This window comes from Ranitomeya imitator, chromosome 5 (genome assembly GCF_032444005.1).
Source record: "Ranitomeya imitator isolate aRanImi1 chromosome 5, aRanImi1.pri, whole genome shotgun sequence".
In the NCBI taxonomy this organism is placed as follows: domain Eukaryota; kingdom Metazoa; phylum Chordata; class Amphibia; order Anura; family Dendrobatidae; genus Ranitomeya; species Ranitomeya imitator.
Window position 1 is genome coordinate 530,766,720 of NC_091286.1, and position 27,693 is coordinate 530,794,412.

Consider the following 27,693-nt stretch of genomic DNA (forward strand, 5'->3'; position numbering starts at 1 on the left):
ACTTTTTTAGGGTCGAGTCGGGTTTCGCGAAACCCGACTATCCCTAAAGTCGAGTCGAGTGAAATCGGCCGATTATGGTCGGGGATCGACCGAAACACGAAACCCAATGCAAAGTCAATGGGAATTTTTTCTTTTTGTTTTTTTTTCTTTTCTCTCTCTCTCTCTCTCTCTCTCTCTCTCTCCCATCCGTCCCTGAACAGAAAAGCTGGTGTTACACATTGCAAATCGCTACAGCGCACAATTGACAACATGGCGATAGGCGTTCACGCCCCTAAGACCTATGTCATCACCCTGCCCACGCTCCTTCATTGGCTGAAAAAAATGGCGCCATGCGCGTAATACGAAACGCGACTTTGGCGCGAAAGTCGCGTACCGCATGGCCGACCCCACACAGGGATCGGGTCGGGTTTCATGAAACCCGACTTTGCCAAAAGTCGGCGACTTTTGAAAATGAACGATCCGTTTCGCTCAACCCTAATTATATGTTTTTGTATCACTCTACCATGTCTGTTAATCATGCCACATTTAGGTTTAGCATATATTTTTGACACAAAGAGAACATTTTATTTATTTCTAAACAGTAACAAACTTCGACAACTTTGAAAAAAAAATGTAAGAGAATTAATTAAAAATAACCACAGGTCACTAAAAGGGGCCAGTGTCCCCTTTAGACCTTCAATAACGCGTTCAAATTTAATTAAAAAAACTTTTGTTTAATTGTATTAAAATGTGCACACATACAACGTGACAGGTTACAAAGAAGAGATTAAATCTGCTGCAGTATGTGCCTGCCTGATAACATGCTTCCTTCCGAATAAAACTGTTGTCTGCAAAATTTTTATTATTCCTATGTATTGATGGCAAAGAGAATCAGGATTGCAGAGGGAACACTAAAGAAATGACAAAACATACCAGTCTGTCACCACCACCATAGGCTTCATAGTAAATGAACAATAAGGCAAACTTGCTTGCAGAAGTAATGTAATTCTGACATGCAGTAAAGGAGAACTAATACTGTTCCTTTTTCTACATGAATTAGCATAGTTAGTTATAGATAGCATAGTTCAGTCATCATTTGCATGAAGACAGGACAGCCTGCTTTGTACAGTGTATCTCAGCTTTCTTGACTTCATTTTCACTGGGAAAAACATTGAAGTCCTTGTTGATCTCTACCTGGGACAGTCTAGCAATGATCTTATTCTTGACATCAGCTGGGATATTAAGTCTGCTGTTGAAGTGCTCAGTCCACTGTTGCAGAATCTGTTTCTTTCCTGTCAGCAGCTTAGATCCGTCCCCATTGAGGAGAGATGAGATGTTGGAGGATTGGGGTCCATATACAGCCTTTAGCGCATCATAGATGGTCGTGGAGGTCTGCCGAGCCAAGAATTTCATCAGCCTTCTTTCTAAATCAGTTATCCTGCATCTCATGTAACTTTTTTCTATACTTTTCTAGTTGTGTTGATAAAAGCATCCTTCTTGGCTAGCAACGTGGGGTTGTTTTGATGCACTTTGTACTGTCTTCTAGAAGTGCCTTTATTTCTTCATTGCTTTCATCAAACAAATCTTGGTTACTTCATCTGCTGATTTGAGATGTTCCAAGGCAGTATTGTATATAGCATATTTAAGAATTGCCCATGGCTCATTTTCGCCAGTCTCGCTTGCCTGTGGTGTGTCTGAAAGTCTGCCGTCAAGGTCATTGGCAAATTGCCTTGCAACTCTTCTTCTTTACATCTTGTAGACATTCAACCTCTTAGTGGTCTTTGGTCCTTGGGATTTCCTAAGTGTCAGAATGCAAAGCCTGCACTTAGACACAACGAGGTGGTGGTCAGTCCACCAGTCAGCACCACAAATGGCTCTCATTACTGTAAAGTCCATCCTAGTCCTCTTATTGCCAATGGTGTAGTAATTACCGTATTTTTCGGACAACAAGACACACTTTTTCCCCCCCAAAAAAGGGGGGAAAATTGGGGGTGCGTCTAATAGTCGCAATGCAGGCTTACCATGGCGGCAGAGGTGCGGGGATGAGGAGGCGCAGTAAGCGGGGTCCCTTTCTCCGGTGAGGTGATGCAGCAGCCCGGTAAGCAGCAGAGCCGGGTGAATCCTGTTGTTATCGGAGGGGGTGGCCATCTTCCTGAAGCCGCGCATGCGCAGATGAAGCGCTCTGCTTCCCGGGGCTTCAGGAAAATGGCCGCCGCGATCTCCATTTGCGCACGCGCGGCCTCCTGCGGCCATTTTCCTGAAGCCCCGGGAAGCAGAGCGCTTCATCTGCGCACGCGCGGCTTCAGGAAGATGGCCGCCCCCACAGATAACAACAGGATTCACCCGGCTCTGCTGCTTACCGGACTGCTGCATCACCTCACCGGGGAAAGGGACCCCTCTCACGCCATACCTCTCACTGCGCCTCCTCATCCCAGCACCTCCTCATCCCAGCACCTCCTCATCCCAGTACCTCCTCATCCCAGCACCTCTACCGGTAATCACTGCTGCAACCCTCCCATGGACACCAGGCCGTGGCATCGCCCACCTAAGCAGGAAGGGACCCTGCTCAGGTGCACGCCACACCGCATCACCCCACCTCTGCCGACACCATGCCTCCTGTGACCCTGCTCTGCCACCGCCAGCCCTCAGGTAAGATACTGTACATTCGGACAATAAGACGGACCCCCATCTTATAAAAAATCTTTTTTTCTGCAATTTTCACCCCAAATTTGGGGTGCGTCTTATGGTCCGGTGCGTCTTGTAGTCCGAAAAATACGGTATATGCCAGTGTCTTGAGCACAGGTGCATCAATGATGTCTTCTTGGGGGTGGCTAGACGCAACAAGGTATTGGTGATTACAAGGTTATGTGTAGCATATGTGTTGAGATCTCCCAATGACTCCTTCCCAGTTTTGACAGTCTGTTCCCCATTTGGCATCAAAATCTCCAAGTATACTGAGCTTGTCTGACTGCGGGATTGCTAAGAAAAGTGTGTCAACTTTTTCATAGAACATATGCTTAACATCATTTGAATTGAATATTGTGGCAGCATATTCACTAATCAGTGTAGCATGCTTCTTGTTTGTAATTGAAAGCTGAAGTGTCATCAGGTGGTCATTGATGCCAACCAGAAGCTGGGCAAGTTTATGAGTGAGATTTGATAGCAAATTCCACGCTTGCTTCTAATTATTTAGTGCATCCTATAATGCCAGAAAAGCATGTCCACCCCTATGCTCTGTCAGTTCGCACTTATCTGCTAATAGTGTTTGGTTGAGTGATGCTATGTCCATGATGTAGTGAGCTAGCTCCTTATCAACCAATGCTGTTCTTCTCTTTGGTCTGTCTACCTTGATACTGTCTAGCAGAGTTCTTAAGTTCCATGTGTCAAAGTTGAGTACCATCACTTTTTTCTTTGAGTGTCGACTACTAAGAGGGAGACACATGAGCTGCAGTAGGCTAGTCAGGGAAAGGTGAAGCAGACTATGCTTGAGGCAACTTTTCTAGTCCCTTCACCAATGGAGGTGAGCACAGTGATCCTAAAATGGGCTGCTCAGACACCCATGGAGCTGCCAAACTCCGCTGCTTCTACGGTCCAGTGGGAAGCAACTCTATGCCTTGTGCCACCTGTGTGCAAGTTTGTGGCTACAGGTTCCAGAGAATCCACATTTGCTTCTATGCCTCTTCTTCATTGCCACAGGACTTTGAATAGTGGTGATTGCGTGGTCTTGAGTTGCACTTAACTTGGATTAAAGTGAGAAAGAGCTGAGCAGGTTGTCAGTCTCACTCTCGCATCCTTGCCTATCGGGTCCCAGTGGCAAGAACTAGCCGAGATGACTAGATGTTAATGTCCTAAATATGCCTTGCTGCTCCATCTCAGGGCTTGACATTTTGTGTCCATTCAATCTTTGACTGTATATTTTGCACAGTCCACTGAATCCAGCCTTCACATACACGGGTAGGTAAACCCTAAAAGTCACCTTGGACCTCAAAACCGATGATTACTCTCACCTGGTTTGGCCCACCTGCCAAAGCAATGTTCCAGGGTGTACCTACTGCCACATGCTAGAAGTTACTTCGAGGTACAGTTTAGAGTCGAGTACCAGATAAGGACCAAAGAAAGGCAAGCTGTCCTGAAAAGACACAGCAAGCCCTCCACCAGAGGTGCCACCTCTATCTGGACACCCCATACACCACATCTGGTATCAAGGCATTAAACGTTTTCACTTGCTGTGAGAGAAATGTAGCACCAGATAGAGCTTCCTACTGTATAGAGATAAAGACAGTGATTGATGAATGAATCATTAATTTTCTTGATGATACATCCCTATTAATGGGGTATTCCAATGACAGATATTTATGATGTGCTTGTCTAATATTGGAGAGTTTAATTTCTCAAACTTTTAAGAGAACCGGGATTCAATATATCACGTTGTGCAGAAGATGAAGAGGATGCCAAAGTAAGAAAAAGCAACACAGTTTAATAGAGTTATATATGCAACCAAGCCACTTATCTTAAATACTTGTTGTTAGATTGCTCCATTAAGTTGGACAAAATACAAGGATCACTGTGAGAAAAGTATTTGCATTAAGACTTACCGTATATACTCGCGTATAAGCCGAGATTTTCAGCCCAAATTTTTGGGCTGAAAGTGCCCCTCTCGGCTTATACTCGAGTCACGGTAGCGGTGGGGTCGGCGGGTGAGGGGGAGAGGGCGCTGAGGTATACTTACCTAGTCCCAGCGATCCTGATGCTCCCCCTGCCGTCCCACGGTCTTCTGTGCTGCAGCTTCTTCCCCTCTTCAGCGGTCACGTGGGACCGCTCATTAGAGAAATGAATAGGCGGCTCCACCTCCCATAGGGGTGGAGCCGCCTATTCATTTCTCTAATCAGCAGTGTCGGTGACCGCTGATAGAGGAAGAGGCTGCAGCACAGAAGACCGTGGGACGGCAGGGGGAGCGCCAGGATCGCTGGGACCACGTAAGTATGTCATATTCACCTGTCCACGTTCCAGCCGCCGGGCGCAGCTCCATCTTCCCGGCGTCTCTCCGCTTTGACTGTTCAGGTCAGAGGGCGCGATGACGCATATAGTGTGCGCGGCGCCCTCTGCCTGATCAGTAAGAGCGGAGAGACGCTGGGACCGGACGCTGGGAGCTGCAATCAAGAGAGGTGAGTATGGCTTTTTTTTTTTATTGCAGCAGCAGCAGCGGCACAGATTTATGTGGAGCATCTATGGGGAAATATGAATGGTGCAGAGCACTGTATGGGGCACAGCTATGGGGAAATATGAACGGTGCAGAGCACTATATCGGGCACAGATATGGGGAAATATGAACGGTGCAGAGCACTATATGGCACAGCTATGGGACAAAAATGAACGGTGCAGAGCACTATATGGGGCACAGATATGGGGCAATATGAACGGTGCAGAGCACTATATGGGGCACAGCTATGGGGAAATATGAACGGTGCAGAGCACTATATGGGGCACAGATATGGGGAAATATGAACGGTGCAGAGCACTATATGGCACAGCTATGGGGCAATATGAACGGTGCAGGGCACTATATGGCAGAGCTATGGGGAAATATGAACGGTGCAGAGCACTATATGGCAGAGCTATGGGGAAATATGAACAGTGCAGAGCATATATGGGGCACAGATATGGGGCAAGAATGAAGGGTGCAGAGCACTATATGGCACAGATATGGGGCAATATGAACGGTGCAGAGCACTATATGGCACAGATATGGGGAAATAATGAACGGTGCAGAGCACTATATGGCACAGCTATGGGGAAATAATGAACGGTGCAGAGCACTATATGGCACAGCTATGGGGAAATAATGAACGGTGCAGAGCACTATATGGCACAGCTATGGGGAAATAATGATCTATTTTTATTTTTGAAATTCACTGGTAAATGCTGCATTTCCACCCTAGGCTTATACTCGAGTCAATAAGTTTTCCCAGTTTTTTGTGGCAAAATTAGGGGGGTCGGCTTATACTCGGGTCGGCTTATACTCGAGTATATACGGTACGTTCCTTTAGAATCACCATGCAATGAATAGTATACTTACTTTAATATATCTTACAATTCATTTAGCTAGAAACATCCTATTTAAACTTTGCAAAAAAGTCTTGGCTTTCAAACTCTATGTTGCACAAATAATAAAATGACTGAGAATGCTGTTTAAAGTTAAGATTCTTTTGCTTGCATAACTCCGATTGAAAGTATTAAATGGCACTCCTTCCCAGCTACAAAACAAATCAAATCCCAAATAGACAAACTTGGCGATATTCAATGTGCAGTGAACCAGTATCTATATAATAAGTGTGTCTAATGAGGGTTTTAGCGCTGTTACAAATGTATTGAGTTTGTATATTTAGAGGATATTAATGGGCCAGAAGTGAGATGAATTTACAGTATATTCTCTCAGTGGATCCAGATCTGTTATATGACTATAGGCACAAGTCTCAGAATTTACATGTATATTGAATATAGATGGGCGTCAAGATATTAGCAACTAGTTAAGCATTTTCTCCATGTCTAGCTTGATTGCAAATCATAAGTGCATTAACAAGATGACTACATAAGCATTGAGGGGATATTAATGGTCTCAGCGGTTCTATACCATAGGTCTTCTTTGTGTCATTAATACCTTTTCAGTTTAGTAACTTTGTAAGTGCTGCATTTACTTCTGCATATATGTGGTTATTTTATTTTTTTGTATAGCTTTTTATTCCATTTTGTTTTCCTCATACTGGGAAGGCAGAATAAGCACATCTAATCTCAAACCACAAATTTTGTGATATGCCCTGTTTACAAGACCAAAAACACTGTCCAGATTTGATAGTAGTCTAGAAGACACTTCTTTAGGGAAAAATCCTGTGTCCAAAGCAGGCCCATGTTTGGCACTAGGCACTAGAAATCCATTGAGTAGGTCGGCAGGTTGCAGAGGTTTAGTGCCAGAAACTAGAATTTACTTTCATGCTTAATGCACACAGCCTTTCTCTGAGCTAGAAGAGGGTGGCTGCAAAGGAGTCCTGTTGAGCTGTCAGTGCAGTGATTGCCACCACTCTGATTGGTGGGACAGTGGTCTGGCATTCACAATGAAACACTGACTTTCCCATAGGAAGCACCACTGAAGAATAAATTGTGTAGGCTGCTCTGGTTACTTCCCCCACTCCAGTTCAAATTCTCCCAGTACATTTTATTAGGTAAGTGTACAAAAATTCATGAGTAGCTCTGTTTTGTACTGGGCCGATGCACACGTGAGGTTTGGTTGCAGCATACTATGTTTGAGGGTATCATGGGGACATGGTGTTGGCAAGTGTCATCTGCTTGTCCGGAATGTGCCTATACCTCCCTTTGCTGAATCAGAAAGCAAAACTGATGGTGCGGACAGATAAAATTGTTGCTGCTCAATAGCTGTACTGCTCCGAATAGCAAGAATAAGTGCTGTTTAGTACACAGTGGCTGAAATGGATGAGAACTTGTAAGAATTTTTGAAAAATAGGCTGTTTCAGTCAACACTCAGGTAGAAAGAGCAACAGAAAGTGAGAGGAGGCTGCATTACAAGACTTATCAACAGGAGGATGCTGGAAACGTCACCAATTCACCAGCCACAGGGTCCCTATGATGTAAACATGTATACTTGTGTATAAGTAGTATGTTGCCTATTCATCAAGAAGTTTACAACAGAATACCGCCATAAAATGCCTTCAAATGTTGGAAATGTGTTGTGCAACACAAATATGTATATGGTTTATTCACTGGTGATATATTTATGTATACGGTTTATTTACTGGTGAAGGTGATATATTCTGTAGATTCATGTGTGTGAGTTATTCGCTGGTGATATATTTATATATACACGAGTTATTAATCTGTGCTATATATACTGCACACCGTTAGTGTGTATAATATATATATATGTACAGTATCTATACCATCAGTGAATAAAAGTAAAAATACATACTATATAATTGTCTAAGGGTCACTTCCGTCTTTCTGTCCTTCTGTCTGTCTGTCTTTATTTCTGTCATGGATATTCATTGGTCGCGGCCTCTGTCTGTCATGGAATCCAAGTCGCTGATTGGTCGTGGCAAAACGCCCATGACCATTGCCACGACCAATCAGTGACAGGCGCAATCCGGCGCCAACAAGGCCGCTCCTTCCTCCTCGCAGTCAGTGCCCGCTCCATACTCCCCTCCAGTCAGCGCTCACACAGGGTTAATGGCAGCGCTAATGGACCGTGCTATGCCGCGGTGTAACGCACTCCATTAATGCTGCTATTAACCCTGTGTGACCAACTTTTTTATTATTGATGCTGCGTATGCAGCATCAATAGTAAAAAGATCCAATGTTAAAAAAATAAAAAATTAAAAAATCATCATCATCGTCATCATCTCGCAAGACCGCAATACACTCTTGAGACCGGAGCGTGCGAGGAGCGTCGGTAAACGCTTCCTGGATCCAGGGGCCAATGGAAGATGAGCATATAACTATTTTTTATTTTATTTATTTTTTATTTATTTTTTTTTATTTTTTTTAACCGGGATATGATGCCCACATTGCTATATACTACGTGGGCTGTGCAGTATACTACGTGGGCAGGGCAATATACTATGCAGGCTGGGAAATGTACTACGCGGGCTGGGCAATATACTACGCGCTCTGGGCAATATACTACGTGGGCTGGGCAATATACTACGTGAGCTGTGCAATATACTACGTGGGCTGGGCAATATACTACGCGCCCTGGGCAATATACTACGCGGGCTGTGCAATATACTACGCGGGCTGGGCAATGTACTACGTGGGCTGGGCAATGTACTACGCGCGCTGGGCAATATACTACGTGGGCTGTGCAATATACTACATGGGCTGGCAATATACTATGCGGGCTGGGAAATGTACTACGTGGGCTGGGCAATATACTACGCGCTCTGGGCAATATACTACGTGGGCTGTGCAATATACTACGCTGGCTTGGCAATATACTACGCAGGCTGGGATATATACTACGTGGGCTGGGCAATATACTACGCGGGCTGGGCAATATACTACGCGCGCTGGGCAATATACTACGTGCACTAGGCAATATATTATGCGCGCTGGGCAATATGCTATGTGGGCTGTGCAATATAATACGCAGGCTGGGCAATGTACTACGCGGGCTGGGCAATGTACTACGCGCGCTGGGCAATATACAACGCGGGCTGGGCAATATTCTATGCAGGCTGGGAAATGTACTACGTGGGCTGGGCAATATACTACACGCTCTGGGCAATATACTACGCGGGTTGGGCAATATACTACGTGGGCTGTGCAATATACTACGCTGGCTGGGCAATATACTATGCGGGCTGGGCAATATACTATGTGGCTGGGCAATATACTACATGCGCTGGGCAATATACTACATGCGCTGGGCAATATACTACATGAGCTGAGCAATGTACTACGCGGGCTGGGCAATATACTATGTGGCTGGGCAATATACTATGTGGCTGGGCAATATACTACGCGACTGGGCAATATACCATATGGCTGGGCAATATACTACGTGGCTGGGCAATATACTACATGGCTGGGCAATATACTATGTGGCTGGGCAATATAGTACGTGATTGGGCAATATACTACGTGGTTGGGCAATATACTACGTGGTTGGGCAATATACTACGTGGCTGTGCAATATAGTACGTGGGCTGGGCAATATACTACGCGGACATGCATATTCTAGAATACCCAATGCGTTAGAATCGGGCCACCATCTAGTATTTATATAAAGAAAACAGGTCTAGAGTCATTAAAAATTAATAAAGTGTGGATTTACTACAGCCACATAGTGTACAACGTTTCGGCTCGGCAAGGACCCTTTCTCAAGGCATGTATATTTAAACATACATATCATAAGTGAAGAAAACTACAAATAACGTATTTTGCAGCATCATAATTGATGGTCAACAATAACCAAGTTTTTATATTGATGTTTTTAATTAACATTAATTTTTATTAGGGTTGCTCAATCGTTAGCAGATCATGACAATAATTGACAACTGTAAATGAGCCTTCATTGGTCGTATTCACAACTGGGCAGTGTGAGCCCTAAATACAGCGGGGTCTCACCCAATGCTCTGAGACTTATCTACTGTTTTTTAAAACTTGGGACAGAGATACAGGGGTGTTAATTTTATGTTTTTGTATCCATAACATACTCGAGTATAAGCCGACCCGAGTATAAGCCGACCCCCTTAATTTTGCCACAAAAAACTGGGAAAACTTAATGACTCGAGTATAAGCCTAGGGTGGGAAAAGCAGCAGCTATCGGTAAATTTCAAAAGTAAAAATAGATACCAATAAAAGTAAAATTGATTGAGACATCAGTAGGTCAAGTGTTTTTGAATATCCATATTGAATCAGGAGACCCATATAATGCTCCATACAGTTCATGATGGCCCCATAAGATGCTCCATACAAAATACACCACATATAATGCTCCATAAAGTTCATGGTGGGCCCCATAAGATGCTCCATATTAAAATATGCCCCATATAATCCTGCATAAAGGTTAATAATGGGCCCATAAGATGCTCCATTAGGGCCGGACTGGCTATTGGGCAGTTCTGGCAAATGCCAGAAGGGCCGGTGGCAGTCGTGGGATGCTCGCCAGCGCCAACTCCCCCCCCGCTGACTCACTCCCCTGCCAGCGCCGCCACATTAAACTATTCCGGTGTCTATGATGCCGGTACAGTTGAATGCAATGATGGAGGAGAGAGCGTCTGCTGACGCTCCCTCTCCCATCACTCCCCGCTCTGCCTGGCGCTGACACTGCAGGTGCGCGATGACGTCATATCATCGTGCACCTGCTGTGTGACCGGGCAGACTGCAGCTGCTGAGAGCAGAGCCAGGAGCAGCACTGGGCACGTGGAGAGGTGAGTGTTTTTTTTTTTGTTTTTTTAAATATATCACTGAGTGATAACTGGATTGTGGGGCTATTGGTGGGATTGCATTACATTCTATGGGGCTGTGCTACATTACATTCTATGGGGGCTGTGATGCATTATGTTCTATGGGGCTGTGCTGCATTACATTCATTGGGAACTGTGCTGTATTACATTCTATGGGAACTGTGCTGTATTACATTCTATGGAGGCTGGCTGCAATACATTTTATGGGGGCTGGCTGCATTACATTCTATGGGGGCTGTGCTGCACTACATTCTATGCGGGCTGTGCTGTATTACATTCTATGGGGGATGTGCTGCATTACATTCTATGGGGGCTGTGCTGTATTACATTCTATGGGGGCTGTGCTGTATTACATTCTATGGGGGCTGGCTGCATTACATTCTATGGGGGCTGACTACATTACATTCTATGGGGCTGGCTGCATTACATTCTATGGGTGGCTGGCTGCATTACATTCTATGGGGGCTGTGCTGCATTACATTCTATGGGGGCTGTGCTGTATTACATTCTATGGGGGCTGGCTGCATTACATTCTATGGGGGCTGGCTGCATTACATTCTATGGGGGCTGGCTGCATTACATTCTATTGGTGTCTGTTAGGTCTCGAGTTCCCGCTTCTGCACAGGGGGAATCTCGAGCCATCTCCGCTGCGGTCTCCCATTCTTATCCAGCCGCAGTGGAGTCTGCTCAGCAAGGACGTCGGTCCCAGCGTCTTGCTCAGTCTCACTCTGTACAGAGAGTTACTGCTGCTTCTTCAGCTTCTGCCATTAAAGCCAGTGCTGGTCAGCAGCGAACGGACTTCTCTGGGACTAAGTCCTTGTCTGAACACACTGAGCATGCCCAGGGCAAGATCTCCCGTTGGAGATCGAGGGTCATGTGCTCAGGCTCTGCAGCACATTCCATTGGTCCTCTTGGCAGGTCTTGGATGGGCAAAGTTTCTGTGGCCACTTCCTGTGCTGCAACTATATAAACTGCGCATGACCGCACGGCCATGCGCTAGTGTACATTTGCATACGTGTGTTTGTTGTGAGTGCAAGTCGTCCTTGGATACCCCTTCCCTATTGAATGTCTGTTCGCGGAAGGTGTATGGTTGCTATCTAGCGCCCGACTTATCCTACAGCACGAATCACACATTAAAGCGTCCAGTTGCTGTGACCGCCAGTATGGCGCCGTGCACTTCCTCTGTGCTTTCCTTACCCAAGCCTGGGTGGTTAGTGGCGTTCGTCAGTGCGGCACCGCATGCACTCTTGTGCCTTAATATTGTTGTTTGGCTTCTTTACACACCCAGTTGCGGTGTTGTGCCAGCAAGGGTCTAATCGGACTTCAATCCTAGTTGGGGTTGAGTTCGCTGACTACTTGCTCGCGCTCTATGTGCGGTACCGCGATCCTGTGATGCAACAGGATCGCTTCTTTCATGCTGGGTGAAGTTTAACCCACGTGTGTATACTTATGAGTACCGCCATATAGTCCGTCATTACTTGGCAGCAGGTTCCATCTCTGCACGGTGGACCCCGGGCTGCGAACGCACCATACTCTATATGTCTTATTATTTGGTGCATTCCGCTAGCCCTAACATTACACTAGCGCCAGGGTCTGGCTAGTAATGACGGACAAACAGCAATCCTTGCGGTATATCCAGCAGCTGGAGGGTAGGTTGGCGGCTCTTGAGAGCGCAACCTCAGCTGTGGATTTTACCGCAGTTGCTGTACAGGCTGCTAGCGTGGCTGCAGCAACCCTGTCCATTGCCACCCCTGCTCCGACATTTTCTCGCCTCCCGCTGCCAGAGAAATTTTCTGGTGATAGCAAATTTTGTAAGGGATTTGTGAGTCAGTGCTCTATTCACCTCGAGCTCCTGGCTGCACGTTTTCCCACAGAGCGGGCTAAGGTGGGATTTATAGTGTCTCTCTTGTCGGACAGGGCGTTGGAATGGGCTACGCCGCTGTGGGAGCGTGGCGATCATGTGGTGCAGAGTGCTCCGCTGTTTCTGAGCACTCTGAAACAGGTCTTTTTAGGACCTCAAGTCACCCATGATACTGCGCTCCAACTGCTGGCATTAACTCAGGGTGAGTCCTTGGTCAGTCATTTTGCCGTCCAATTCCGCACTTTAGCTTCTGAGCTGGATTGGTCGGATAAAGCTCTTATCCCCATATTTTGGAGGGGCCTGGCTGACCACGTTAAGGACGCTCTGGCCACTAGGGAGATTCCTGCCACACTGGAGGAGTTAATAACTGTCTCCACTCGAATTGACCTCCGTTTTAACGAGCGGAGGTTAGAGCGAGCCCAGTGTAGGTAGAGGTTTCGGCTGGCTCCTACCTTCGCCAAACCTCTGGAATCTCCGGTCCTGGTTCCTGAGTCACATGAGGCCAGGGAAGTGTCACAAGCAGGACCTAAGTCCCGGACCGCTTGTGCACTCAAGGTCTGTCATGTTTGCCAGCAGTCAGGACATCTAGCCACCAGATGTTCTCAGCGGTCGAGGAAACGTCAGCGTCTAGTGGTAGTAGGTGGAGGTACACTAGACACGGCGACGTTTGCCTCTAAATTGTCCTTTAAGGGGACAATTACTATAGGCTCATTCTCCCACTCGGTAGAGCTCTGCGTGGATTCTGGAGCGGAGGGCAATTTTATGTCTTCTGCCTTCGCCCAACGTCACGCAATACCCCTGGTTATGCTAGCTCAACCAGTAACGGTACGAGTGGTGAATGGGTCGACACTGCCCTCACAGATAACACACCAGACCATCCCTTTTATTCTGTCCATGTCGCCATCTCATCAGGAGATTATATCTCTGCTCGTCATTCCTGAGGGAATTGATGAGGTCAGGGCCGGCTCCAGGTTTTCGAGGGCCCCGGGCGAAAGAGTCTCAGTGGGCCCCCCCCTTTAACACATACCCTGATTTATGATGCACAGATACGGCAGAGAAATGTATAGTACAATGCCAGATTTCACTTCTTACATGAGTGACAGCTATTGTAGATTCTGCAGTGTATATATACAGGAGGAAAGGTGCTGTGCAGTGTATATATACAGGAGAGGTGCTGTGCAGTGTATATATACAGGAGGAAAGGTGTTGTGCAGTTTATATATACAGGAGAGGTGCTGTGCAGTGTATATATACAGGAGGAAAGGTGCTTTGCAGTGTATATATACAGGAGAGGTGTTTTTCTGTTTTGAGTTTTTCTATGAAACAAGGACTTTTCTACATAAACAACGTTGTTTGGTTTTGCGGACCCAACAGATCTGTGCTACAAAGTAACAGGCGGCTCGGGCATTAATGAGGGACCTGATGCTGAATCCTTTCCACAAACCCTAATGACCCAATTAGTGCCCTGTCATTAGAAGCTCATTAAACGCCTCCCTGTCCCGAGCAGTCATGTACAGTATGGGGGGATCCTGCAGCCCACCCCCTGACTGCTCCATACCATACACTGCCCTCTGTCGCGCTCACTATTATCCTGTGCATTTCTCCGTCATCGTTACCCCATGTTACACTTGTCACCCCCCACTACAGAGTAGCAGGGCAGCCAATGTCACCCCCTCCCGGACCCTAATGGCAGCAGGAAATGTCTGCTCCTCTATTGGGTTGGAACCTGATTTAATCAAGGAATAATGTGGATTTGTTGCCGGTGGCTGCAGGGGAAGGGTTAAGTGATGCCATGTCCGTGGTGGGAGCGGTGGCAGCTGCTGGACCTGGACAGAGACAACCATTGTTGCTGTGACTGCAGAGTGTGGCCTGGAGGAGAGAAGCTGAGACTCCGGAGCAGAAATCACCCACATGCCGGCTCTGGGCAGAGTCCCTCCAGTCACCAGCCTGGGGCCACGGGGCCCCAATGTACAGCCCACAGCTCAGTTTTATCCATGGCAGCAGCTCCCCTTCCTCCTGGCATCTGGTTAACACCATTTATGCGGGTCGGATTGTTATCTTTAAGGTTCAGCAATAACCTTCATACAGATGGGAAGGGGTTAAGCTTCTTCCTACCCCACTGGTGCAGGTTTGGTGCAGCATGCATGTATTCTGGGTGAGCTGGGCGGCTACAGGCTGCACCCCACCAGCTGCTCCTCCAGACATCACCCACATTTTTAGGCAGCGGAGACAGACAGCAGCAGACTGAGCCACAACTGCAAGATACCTTTGCACTCAGGCACTGGTAGGACGGAGCTCCTCCGGGATCTGCCTGATAAACTTCAGCACTGTCTGCAGTCAGCCAGGGGGGAGAGCAGAGAAGGTGCTCTCTCCGCCCACAATGTCACACAGGCTGCCTTCTGTTAACCCCTATGTGTGCCTGCCTGGCTGCACTGACTGAGTGAGAAGATGCTTGTGTCAGAGCTGGCACATAGGGGTTAAGAGAACGCAGCCAGCAGTGACTTTGTGGGGGGAGAGAGCATGTTATCTCCTGCTCTGCTCTCCCAGCTGTATCTATGACAGCTAAGTGGGCCCCCCTCTCTCCCCAGGGCCCCGGCATTTGCCCGCTGTGCCGGGTGCTGACGCCGGCCCTGGATGAGGTCCTGTTGGGAATACCTTGGCTACGGTACCACTCTCCTCATATCGAGTGGTCCTCTGGCAGAATCCTGGGATGGGGCGAATCTTGTGGGGGTAGGTGTCAGAGGGAGTGCGTTCAGGTTGCTACTACAGAGGTACCCGCAGATCTTTCCTCTCTCCCCAAGCAGTATTGGTCTTATGCAGACGTGTTCTCCAAAAAGGCGGCGGAGATCCTTCCACCCCATCGCCCCTATGACTGTCCTATTGATCTCTTGCCTGGTGCTGAGCCTCCCCGGGGTCGAGTCTATCCGCTATCTCTCCCGGAGACGGAGGCAATGTCACAGTACATCCAGGAAAATCTGGCAAGAGGATTCATTAGGAAGTCAGTGTCACCTGCTGGGGCAGGGTTCTTCTTCGTGCAGAAGAAGAATGGGGAATTGCGTCCATGCATAGACTACAGGGGTCTTAATGCCATCACCGTTAAAAATAAGTATCCTTTACCCTTGATATCTGAGCTCTTCGATAGGCTTCGGGGAGCAAGGGTATTTACTAAACTAGATCTGCGGGGTGCTTACAACCTGATTCGCATCCGTGAGGGGGACGAATGGAAGACGGCTTTTAACACCAGGGATGGGCACTATGAATATCTGGTGATGCCCTTCGGGCTCTGTAATGCCCCAGCCGTTTTCCAAGACTTTGTGAACGATATCTTCCGGGATATGCTTTCCACCTCGGTCGTAGTCTATCTGGATGATATTCTCATCTACTCTCCAGATATTGACTCCCACCAGAGAGATGTTTGCAAAGTCTTCGACCTCCTACGGGCAAACTCCCTCTATGCCAAGTTGGAGAAGTGTATGTTTGAGCAGGAGTCCTTACCTTTCCTAGGCTACATCATCTCTGCCCAGGGATTGGCTATGGATCCTGCCAAACTACAGGCTGTGATGGACTGGCAGGAACCCCATTCTCTTAAAGGGAACCTGTCACCTGAATTTGGCAGGACTGGTTTTGGGTCATATGGGCGGAGTTTTCGGGTGTTTGATTCACCCTTTCCTTACCCGCTGGCTGCATGCTGGCTGCAATATTGGATTGAGGTTCATTCTCTGTCCTCCATAGTACATGGCTGCACAAGGCAAGATTGCTTTGCGCAGGCGTGTACTATGGAGGACAGAGAATGAACTTCAATCCAATATTGCAGCCAGCATGCAGCCAGCGGGTAAGGAAAGGGTGAATCAAACACCCGAAAACTCCGCCCATATGACCCAAAACCAGTCCCGCCAAATTCAGGTGAAAGAGTCCCTTTAAAGCGATGCAGCGCTTTATGGGGTTCATTAATTATTATCGCCAGTTCATTCCGCACTTCTCAACTTTGGTAGCTCCCTTGGTTGCCCTCACCAAGAAGGGGGCGAATCCCAAATTGTGGTCTGAGGAGGTCTCCAAGGCCTTTAACTCTATAAAGTCACACTTCGCTAGCGCTCCCATCCTACATCGCCCCGATGTTGATAAGCCATTTATCATGGAGGTGGATGCCTTTTCTGTTGGTGCTGGAGCAGTCCTCTTCCAAAAGGATGCTCAAGGTCGGAAGCATCTTTCTTTTTCTCCAAGACCTTCTCACCAGCAGAGAGGAATTATTCCATCGGGGACAGGGAGTTGCTAGCCTTGAAGTTGGCTTTCTCGGAGTGGAGACATCTCTTGGAGGGAGCACGTTTTCCCTTCCAAGTCTTCACAGACCATAAAAATTTGGTGTACCTGCAGACAGCCCAGCGGTTGAATTCTCGCCAGGCCAGATGGTCCTTATTCTTCTCCCGGTTTCATTTCACCCTCCATTTTCTTTCTGGGGAGAAGAACATTCGGGCCGACGCTCTCTCTCGCTCCGTTGTGTCATCTGCGGAGGAGGAGGAGGAGCCTCGGCTTATTGTCCCCACCGAGAGCTTGAGAACTGTGGCCCCGGTTTCGCTAGAGTCTGTGCCTCCAGGCAAGACTTTTGTACCATCCAGTTTGCGACCGGAGGTTCTCTCTTGGGCACACTCGTCCAGGGTGGGTGGACATTTTGGTACCAAAAGGACATCTGAGTTACTGGCGAGGACATACTGGTGGCCGCATATGGCTCGTAATGTCGCAGAGTATGTTCGGGCGTGTGTCTCTTGCGCCAAGAACAAGACTCCTCGACAACGGCCAGCTGGTTTGCTTTATCCTCTGCCGGTGGCGGACAGGCCCTGGGAGATGGTCGGGATGGACTTTGTGGTGGGCTTACCCAAGTCTCGTAACTGCACCATTATCTGGGTGATCACCGACCATTTTTCCAAAATGGTGCACTTGGTGCCTCTTCCACGGCTACCTTCTGCACGGGCGTTGGCTGTCTTGTTCGTCAAGCATATCTTTCGCCTACACGGTATGCCAGACAAAATTGTTAGTGACCGGGGTCCCCAGTTTGCGTCTCGATTCTGGAGAGAGCTTTGTCGTCTACTCAGTATTGAGTTGAATCTCTCTTCGGCATATCATCCCGAGACGAATGGGTTGGTAGAGAGGGCCAACCAGACCTTGGTCACATATTTACGACATTTTGTTTCTGCCAGGCAGGATGACTGGGCATCCTTGCTACCGTGGGCAGAGTTTGCACTTAACAATGCCGTAGCCGACTCCACCGGTCAGACTACATTCCTCCTAAATTACGGCCAGCATCCGCGTGTTCCTGTGCCCATGCCTGTGTCTTCTGCTGACTCCAGGGTGGCAGACTGGGCTGTGGAGGCACGGGACATTTGGGACCGCACGCAGGATGCCATTCGGGCCTCCAAGGAGAGAATGAGGTCCTCCGCCGATGTTCATCGGCGCCCCGCTCCGACCTTTGCTCCTGGCGACTTGGTGTGGCTCTCCGCCCGTAACATCAGGCTGAGAGTTGAGTCCACTAAGTTTGCTCCTCGCTACTTGGGTCCCTTCAAGGTTCTCGAACGGGTTAATCCTGTGGTCTACCGTTTGGCTCTTCCTCCACGCTTGGGTATCACCGACACCTTTCATGTGTCCCTCTTGAAACCCGTATACATGTCCCGGTTTTCCGAGTCATCTGCCGGGACATCGGGTTCGTCTACGGACGATTACGAGGTGAACGCTATTTTGGGGTGCAAGGTGGTACGTGGCAAAAAGTTCTATCTGGTGGATTGGAAGGGTTATGGCCCAGAGGACAGGTCATGGGAGCCTGCTGAAAACATTCGGGCCCCACAGCTCATTGCTGCCTTCGAGCGTAGCGAGGCCCAAGGAGGGGGGGGCCATGTTAAGTCTCGAGTTCCCGCTTCTGCACAGGGGGAATCTCGAGCCATCTCCGCTGCGGTCTCCCATTCTTATGCAGCCGCAGTGGAGTCTGCTCAGCAAGGACGTCGGTCCCAGCGTCTTGCTCAGTCTCACTCTGTACAGAGAGTTACTGCTGCTTCTTCAGCTTCTGCCATTAAAGCCAGTGCTGGTCAGCAGCGAGCGGACTTCTCTGGGACTAAGTCCTTGTCTGCACACACTGAGCATGCCCAGGGCAAGATCTCCCGTTGGAGATCGAGGGTCATGTGCTCAGGCTCTGCAGCACATTCCATTGGTCCTCTTGGCAGGTCTTGGAAGGGCAAAGTTTCTGTGGCCACTTCCTGTGCTGCAACTATATAAACTGCGCATGACTGCACGGCCATGCACTAGTGTACATTTGCATACGTGTGTTTGTTGTGAGTGCAAGTCGTCCTTGGATACCCCTTCCCTATTGAATGTCTGTTCGCGGAAGGTGTATGGTTGCTATCTAGCGCCCGACTTATCCTACAGCACGAATCACACATTACAGCGTCCAGTTGCTGTGACCGCCAGTACGGCGCCGTGCACTTCCTCTGTGCTTTCCTTACCCAAGCCTGGGTGGTTAGTGGCGTTTGTCAGTGCGGCACCGCATGCACTCTTGTGCCTTAATATTGTTGTTTGGCTTCTTTACACACCCAGTTGCGGTGTTGTGCCAGCAAGGGTCTAATCGGACTTCAATCCTAGTTGGGGTTGAGTTCGCTGACTACTTGCTCGCGCTCTATGTGCGGTACCGCGATCCTGTGACGCAACAGGATCGCTTCTTTCACGCTGGGTGAAGTTTAACCCACGTGTGTATACTTATGAGTACCGCCATATAGTCCGTCATTACTTGGCAGCAGGTTCCATCTCTGCACGGTGGACCCCGGGCTGCGAACGCACCATACTCTATCTGTCTTATTATTTGGTGCGTTCCGCTAGCCCTAACAGGTGTCTGGCTGCATTACATTCTATGGGGAGCTGGTTGCACTACATTCTATGGAGGTTGGCTGCATTACATTATATGGGGAGGGCTGTATTACATTCTATGGGGTGCTGTATTATATTCTATGGAGGGGCTACATTATATTCTATGGGGGACTGCATTATGCTCTATGAGGGGGCTACCATATATTATATATGCAGGGGCTGCATTATACTATATGACGGGGCTGCATTATATTCTCTGTGGGGTTACATTATACTCAGGGGGCTAGAATATATTTTGTGGGGTGGCAGCATTATACTCTGGGGTGGCATCATTATACTATATGTGGGCTGCATTATACTGTATCGAGTACTATGGGGAATACATTAAACTATATGAAGAACTATGGGGTGCATTATGGAGCACTATGAGGAATCTATTATACTATTTGGAGGACTGAGGAATGTATTAAACTATTTGGAGGACTGAGGAGTGTATTATACTATATGAGGAATTGCAGTGTATTTTAATATATGGAGGACTATGTGGAGTGTATAATACTATATGGAGGACTGGTGAGTGTATTATACTATATGGAGGACTGAGGTGCACATTATAATATATGGAGGACTATGGTGTGTATTATACTAAACAAGCAAAATGCTGCCTATTCATCAACTGATTGGATTGTTTATGTGGGAACAGAAATCCTTGTTTTCAGCAGGACATCACCGGTGTAAACTGTAGATGTGCTGCTGAAAACATGATACTGTAGGAGGACAGATTGATCTAATTGTGATTGTTCTGTTCCCTTCATTCTTTCTCAGTTGGTGTAAAGAGGCCGGGAAATAAGCGAACGACTTCACACTCGTTTAGCGGCCTGAGATCAGCACATGTAAATACAGCAGAAATGCTTCACAGGGAGACCAGGCAAGGATGATGACAGTTGTAGTTAGCACCCGGCGCCTGGGAATAGCGCTAACTACTGCTTTTCCCAGCCGCCAGAGCATTTCATTCTGGTATGTGTAATGATTTTTAGGGTTGATGTCAGCTGGATAATGTCAGCTGCTATCAATCCCTGGTGTAAGTAATAAAGAGGTGCCTATCAGACATCCTCACTACTAGCCCTGACCTGGTGAGACCCAGTGACTCTGAAGAGCGGTGACGGTAGTAACAATACCGCTCTTCCCAGTCGCCGAGCTCAGTGCAAGACCCGGAATGTCTGAAGAGCGGTGACGTTACTGATGTCACCGCTCTTCAGAGTCACCGGGTCTTGTGCTGCGCAGCGGTGCGGAGCCAAAAATGGCTGTATGTAAGTTTATGGAGCATCAGAATGAGGTTCCATAGCCTTTGGTCGTCTCAATCCCGAGATCCAGTTATGTAGGTAAAGTAGTGGCTTTTCTTGGTACTGCAACTAAAAGCAATAAATAGGACAGAGCTGTAATGCTGCACACAGCTGTGATTATATGTTATATAGTCGTGTTACACTCCCCTCCCTTCTTGTAACCTACAAGTGTACAAAGATATTATACAGTCACCATGCGACAAGTGGGTCTGTGTACCTTCAAATGCCAGGGCTGAATTTTAGTCCAAGTCCGGCCCTGTGCTCCATAGACACATTTGGCCAATATAATGCTACACAAATGTTGATTTTGGCCTCATAAGATGCTCCATAGAGATATTTGCCCCATATAGTGCTGCACAAAAGTTATTGCCCCATAAGGTGCTCCATAAAGATAGTTGCCCCATATAATGCTGCACAAACGTTAATTATGACCCCGTAAGATGCTCCATACAGACACTTGCCCCATATAGTGCTGCACAAATGATAATTATAGCCCCATTAGATGCTCCTTAAAGATATTTGCTCCATATAATCCTGCACAAACATTGATTATGACCCCATAAGATGCTCCATACAGACACTTGCCCCATTTGCAGTTGCTGCGATTTAAAAACAAAAAAAATCCCATACTCACCTCTCGTCGCTCAGGCCCCTGGCACTTTCAATATTCACCTTTCATTGTTCCAGCCGCTGCTCTGTTTTCAGCGTCTTCTGCATTGATGTTTAGGCAGCGGGCGCGCACTAACCACGTCACCACACCCTCTGACCTGAGCGTCACTGCAGAAGACGCTGAAGACGGAGTGGCGGCTAGAACGAGGAAAGGTGAATATCGTGCAGCGCTGTTCTCCCCCTCCCCATTATACTCGCCTGCTCCTGGCGCGGTGCATTCCCTGTTCACCAGCGCCGCAGCTTCTTCCTGTATTGAGCGGTCACATGGTACCACTCATTATAGTAATGAATATGCAGCTCCACCCCTATGGGAGGTGGAGCCGCATATTCATTACTGTAATGAGAGGTACCTTGTGACCGCTCAGTACAGGAAGAAGCTGGGGCGCTGGGAGAACCAGAGACCTGCAGGGACCGCGCCAGGAGCAGGTGAGTATTATTAGACAGCCCCCACTCCCCCTCCCCTTCCGACCCCTGGGTATGACTCGAGTATAAGCCGAGAGGGGGCCTTTCAGACCCCAAAAATGGGTTGAAAATCTTGGCTTATACTCGAGTATATACAGTAGTTTCTTCTAAGCCATCCCACTTTTATAGAGAAGGAGCAATGTGGTGGCTTTTTGCAGTCAGCCTTCACTATGTAGTGTCTTCTTGTGTAACTGCTATGTTTTCTTGCAGTTATCTGGACCCTTGCATTTGTCTAAGTTTGGCTGGTGCTGATGCCATTTATCTATATTTATCTTTCTATTATGCGTCTTTTAGCAATGTTTGAAAATATTATTTTTCATCAGTATAGCAACATAATAAAATGAGAATGTTTTCTGTAAACAAGTACTTTTAAGAATTACCATTTAGAATTAGGGTTCAGAACTATAAATTAGAATTCCATGCTAAAACACCTTAAGCTTATCTTGTGTTCCCTGACTGTGAGACATTACATTTTCCATGTGACATTTTATTGATTGCTAATCAAAGGTGGCCTTGACAACAGCAATTTGTAATCATGGTGCTTTGCAGATAACATCAGTTTATTTCAGTTTAGATTCAGTTTAGAGAGACCCTTTGATGCCTTGTCTAAGGCTGCATATAGACAGTCCGATTGTGGTCGTTAAGCACTAAACCGCTACATGTAAGCCGATCATCAGACATTTAATAGCCTGTTTAGATGTGCAGTAATAGAACATTTAGTGCACACAGACTGTCATTGTTCTCGGCAGCACATGACCTGTTTATACAGTATATGAGCAGCTGAGAATGAAGATTTTTATGTAAGCTTAAAAAGCATTTCATCAGATAAATGTTTTGCTAATTTATCAGTTAATTGGCAATCTTTTTACGCTGGTCAATTATCAGGAAGCAAGCAGAGATGAGCAGAGCTTTAGAAATTCCAATTCACTAGATTTTCAGAATTTTTCTAGAATATTTGATTTGTACAAATAAATTCACTCATCTAAATAATGAAAAGCTTCGAATTGCTCAGACAATGCACAATATACAGAGGAGAGAGAAAGGACCCTTCTAATCATAAGAGCTTACACTCTACAGGAGAGTGAGACTTAGACCACGTTCACACATTCAGTATTTGGTGGTTGTGGGTGGTATATGGAGTGGGTGATAAATACAGAAGTGGTGACGTGTTTCTATTATACTTTTTCTCTGATTGCCCCATTCTTGATTTTGGCTTACAAATACTGATGTAAAATACTGACCAAATACTGAATGTGTGAATATGGCCTTACAGTGACTCTGGAGATGGTAACGACTCTGCTGTACAAACTTCCTTTGGGAACTACTGATCTCTGATGGTCCAAGAGCTGACCACCACAGACAAGGTACAGGTGCTTCCCACAAAATTTGAATATCATCAAAAAGTTAATTTATTTAAGTTCTTCAATACAAAAAGTGAAATTCATATACTGTATTACATACTGTAGCGCCATTGCAAACAGAGTGATCTATTTCAAGTGTTTATTTCTGTTAATGTTGATGATTATGGCTTGTAGCCAATGAAAACCCCAAAGTCATTATCTCAATAAATTAGAATACTTTATAATACCAGCTTGCAAAATGATTTTAAAATCTGAAATGTTGGCCTACTGAAATGTATGTTCAGTAAATGCACTTAATACTTGGTCAGGGCTCCTTTTGCATGAATTACTGCATCAATGTGACGTGGCATGGAGGCGATCAGTCTGTGGCACTGCTGAGGTGTTATGGAAACCCAGGTTGCTTTGATAGCTGCCTTTGACTCATCGTCATTGTTGGGTCTGGTATCTCTCATCTTCCTCTTGACAAATCTATGGGGTTAAGGTAAGGTGAGTTTGCTAGCCAATCAAGCACAGTGATGCTGTTATTTTAAAGCCAGGTATTGGTACTTTTGGCAGTGTGGACAGGTGCCAAGTCCTGCTAGAGAATAAAATTTCCATCTCCAAAAAGCTCAGCACAGGGAAGCATGAAGTGCTTTAACATTTCCTGTTTGATGTCTGTGCTGACTTTGGTGTTGATAAAACACAGTGGACCTACACCAGCAGATGACATGGCTCTCCAAACCATCACTGATTGTGGAAACTTCACATTACACCTCAAGCAGCTTGAATTGTGTGCCTCTCCACTCTTCCTCCAGACTCTGGGACCTTGATTTCCAAATGAAATACAAAATTTACTTTCCTTGTGTGTCAGTGACTGCCTTCTGGATATCTGTCATGTCAGCAGTCTTCCCCATGATTGTGGAGCCTACTGAAACAGAATATGGGACTTTTTAAATGATTGGGAAGCCTTTACAGGTGTTTTTTGTTAATTATTGTAACATACTGAGAAAATGACTTCTGGGTTTCATTGGCTGTAAGCCATAATCATCAATATTAACAAAAATAAACACTTGAAATAAATCAATCTGTTTGTATTGACTCTATATAATATGTGAGTTTCAATTTTTGCATTGAAGAACTTAAATAAATTAACTTTTTGATGATATTCTAATTTTGTGAGAAGCACCTGTATGATAATCCATTTGCCCACTCTAATGCAGTGTGGACAATGGTGCAATTTTTTTTTTTGGCAAATCATGAATCAAATTTTAAAGTGTTTGAATTTGCGTTAAACCTTGAACTTGAGGAAATTTGACTTGAACTTGATATTCTGCAGATCGATCTGCTAAAGCCTCCTTACCTTGACAAGCCAGCTGGTATGTCACTCTCCATAAGGAGAAATGTTATCCCTTAGACCCCAGTCCTGAGCCTCTCGCCCTCTCGCCTAGCCAAATCAGCTCTCATTAGTGTTGAGCATTCCGATACTGCAAATATCGGGTATCGGCCGAAATTTGCTGTATCGGAATTCCGATACCGAGTTCCAATATTTTTGCGATATCGGAATCGGCGTGTGCGGTGCGTTTGGTTCCAAGGGTCTGGAGGAGAGGAGACTCTCCTTCAGGCCCTGGGTGTTGTGAATTCTGTGGCAGAGCTCCCTCCTGTGGTCACAAGTGGTACTTCGGCTGATTCTCTCTGTGAGCTTCCGTTGGTGGAGGAGAGTGGTACTGCGGCTTCTGAGTTTCCTTCCTCAGGTGATGTTGTGAAGTCGTTAGGTGCTGCTCTATTTAACTCCACCTAGTGCTTTGATCCTGGCCTCCAGTCAATGTTCTAGTATTGGACCTGTTTCCTCCTGGATCGTTCCTGTGGCCTGCTGCTCTGCATAGCTAAGTTCCGCTTTTGCTTTTTTGTTTGCTGTTTTTTCTGTCCAGCTTGCTTATTTGTTTTTTCTTGCCTGCTGGAAGCTCTGGGACGCAGAGGGTGTACCTCCGTGCCGTTAGTTCGGTACGGAGGGTCTTTTTGCCCCCTTTGCGTGGTTTTTTGTAGGGTTTTATGTTGACCGCAAAATTACCTTTCCTATCCTCGCTCTGTTCAGAATGTCGGGCCTCACTTTGCTAAATCTATTTCATCTCTACGTTTGTCTTTTCATCTTAACTCACAGTCATTATATGTGGGGGCTGCCTTTTCCTTTGGGGTATTTCTCTGAGGCAAGGTAGGCTTATTTTCTATCTTCAGGCTAGCTAGTTTCTCAGGCTGTGCCGAGTTGCATAGGGAGCGTTAGGCGCAATCCACGGCTGCCTCTAGTGTGGTTGGAGAGGATTAGGGATTGCAGTCAGCAGAGTTCCCACGTCTGAGAGCTCGTTCTATGTTTTTGGGTTATTGTCAGGTCACTGTATGTGCTCTGACTTCTATGTCCATTGTGGTACTGAATTACCTTATCATAACACCTGGGATCCATATTCATGTAAAAAATAAAGAATAAAAATAAAAAATATCATATACTCACCCCTCCGGCGAACCCTGGCTGTCACCGCTGCGAGCGTCTGCCTCCGTTCCTAAGAATGCAGTGAGTGAAGGACCTTCGATGATGTCACGATCACATGAGCGGTCAGGTGACTGGTCACCTGACCGCGACGTCATCGAAGGTCCTTCACTCACTGCATTCTTAGGGACGGAGGCAGACGCTCGCAGCGGTGACAGCCAGGGTCCTTCGGAGGGGTGAGTTTATCCATATTTTTAATTTTTATTCTTTATTTTCCTCTCCTTAAGACCCTGGGAACCATTCAGGATACCTTCCGATATTTGTGTCCCATTGACTTGGATTGGTATCGGGTATCAGTATCGGCGATATCCGATATTTTTTGGATATCGGCCGATACCATCCGATATCTCTGAAGGTATCGCTCAACACTAGTTCTCATGCTTCGCACTGACGAGGGCCAACAGCCCGAAACACCGTGTCTGTGAATTGAGATACTGATTTGGCTTTTATCCTAAGTCATATTGCACGACTCGTTAAAGGGTTGATTGTGACTTGTAGGATCGCTACTTCCAACAGGTGGCGCTATAGAGTTAAGTCCTCTTTTTCTCAGAAGAGGCAATTTGCATCTTTAAAAGCAAGCATTTCTTTGAGTGCTCATTTACGATAATCATCTAATGTAGATGCATCTCCAGTTGAGATACAGAAAATCAGCACTGTATTACTTTTTTCAGGGTGAATTCATGCAGGGTAGATTTCATTGCAGACATTTCTGAGACTGTCCCATTCTGAACAGAATTTGCTGAAATCATGTACTCTCCATTAACACCAACATGCTCCCGAATCCACTACTTTCTATGATCACTTTATTAGCTTTTGATTAGGCAGGCTGGTATGATATAATTTCAGCATGATAAATAAATGACATTGTGCCAGCAGGGCAAATCAGCAGCACCAGGGATACACAATAAAGGTCAAAAGTGTTGGCACCCTTGAAATTGTTCCATACAATGAAGTATTTCTCCCAGAAAAGTATTGCAATTACACATTTTGTTACACACATGTTTATTTCCATTTTGTATATTGGAACAACACAATAAAACTGAGAAAAACCGTCAAGTTGGACATAATTTTCACTAAACCTTAAAAATGGGGCTGACAAAATTGTTGGCAGCCTCAACTTAATATTTTTAGTTGCACACCCTTTGAAATAAATAACTGCAATCAATCACTTCCTACAACCAACAACAAGATTCTTACACCTCTCAACTGGAATTTTGGACCACTCTTCCTCTGCAAACTGCTCAAGGTCTCCCATATTTGATGGGTGCCTTCTACTAGCAGAAATTTTAAGATCTCTCCACAGGTGTTCAATTGGATTGAGATCTGGACTCATTACTGGCCTCTTCAGAACTCTCCAGTGTTTTGTTTCCAACCAATTCTGGGTGTTTCTTGAAGTATGTTTAGGATCATTGTCCTGCTATAAGACCTATGCAAACCCAGCTTTCTGACACTAGGCACTACATTGCGACCCAATATCCTTTGCTTTGGTAATCTTCAGATTTCATGATGCCTTGCACATAGTCAAGGCACCCAGTGCCAGAGGCAGCAAAAACAACCACAAAACATCTTTGAACCTCCATCATATTTGACCGTAGGTACTGTGTTCTTTTCTTTGTCGGCCTCATTCCATTTTTGGTCAAAAGTACAATGATGTGCTTTACCAAAAAGCTCTCTCTTGGTC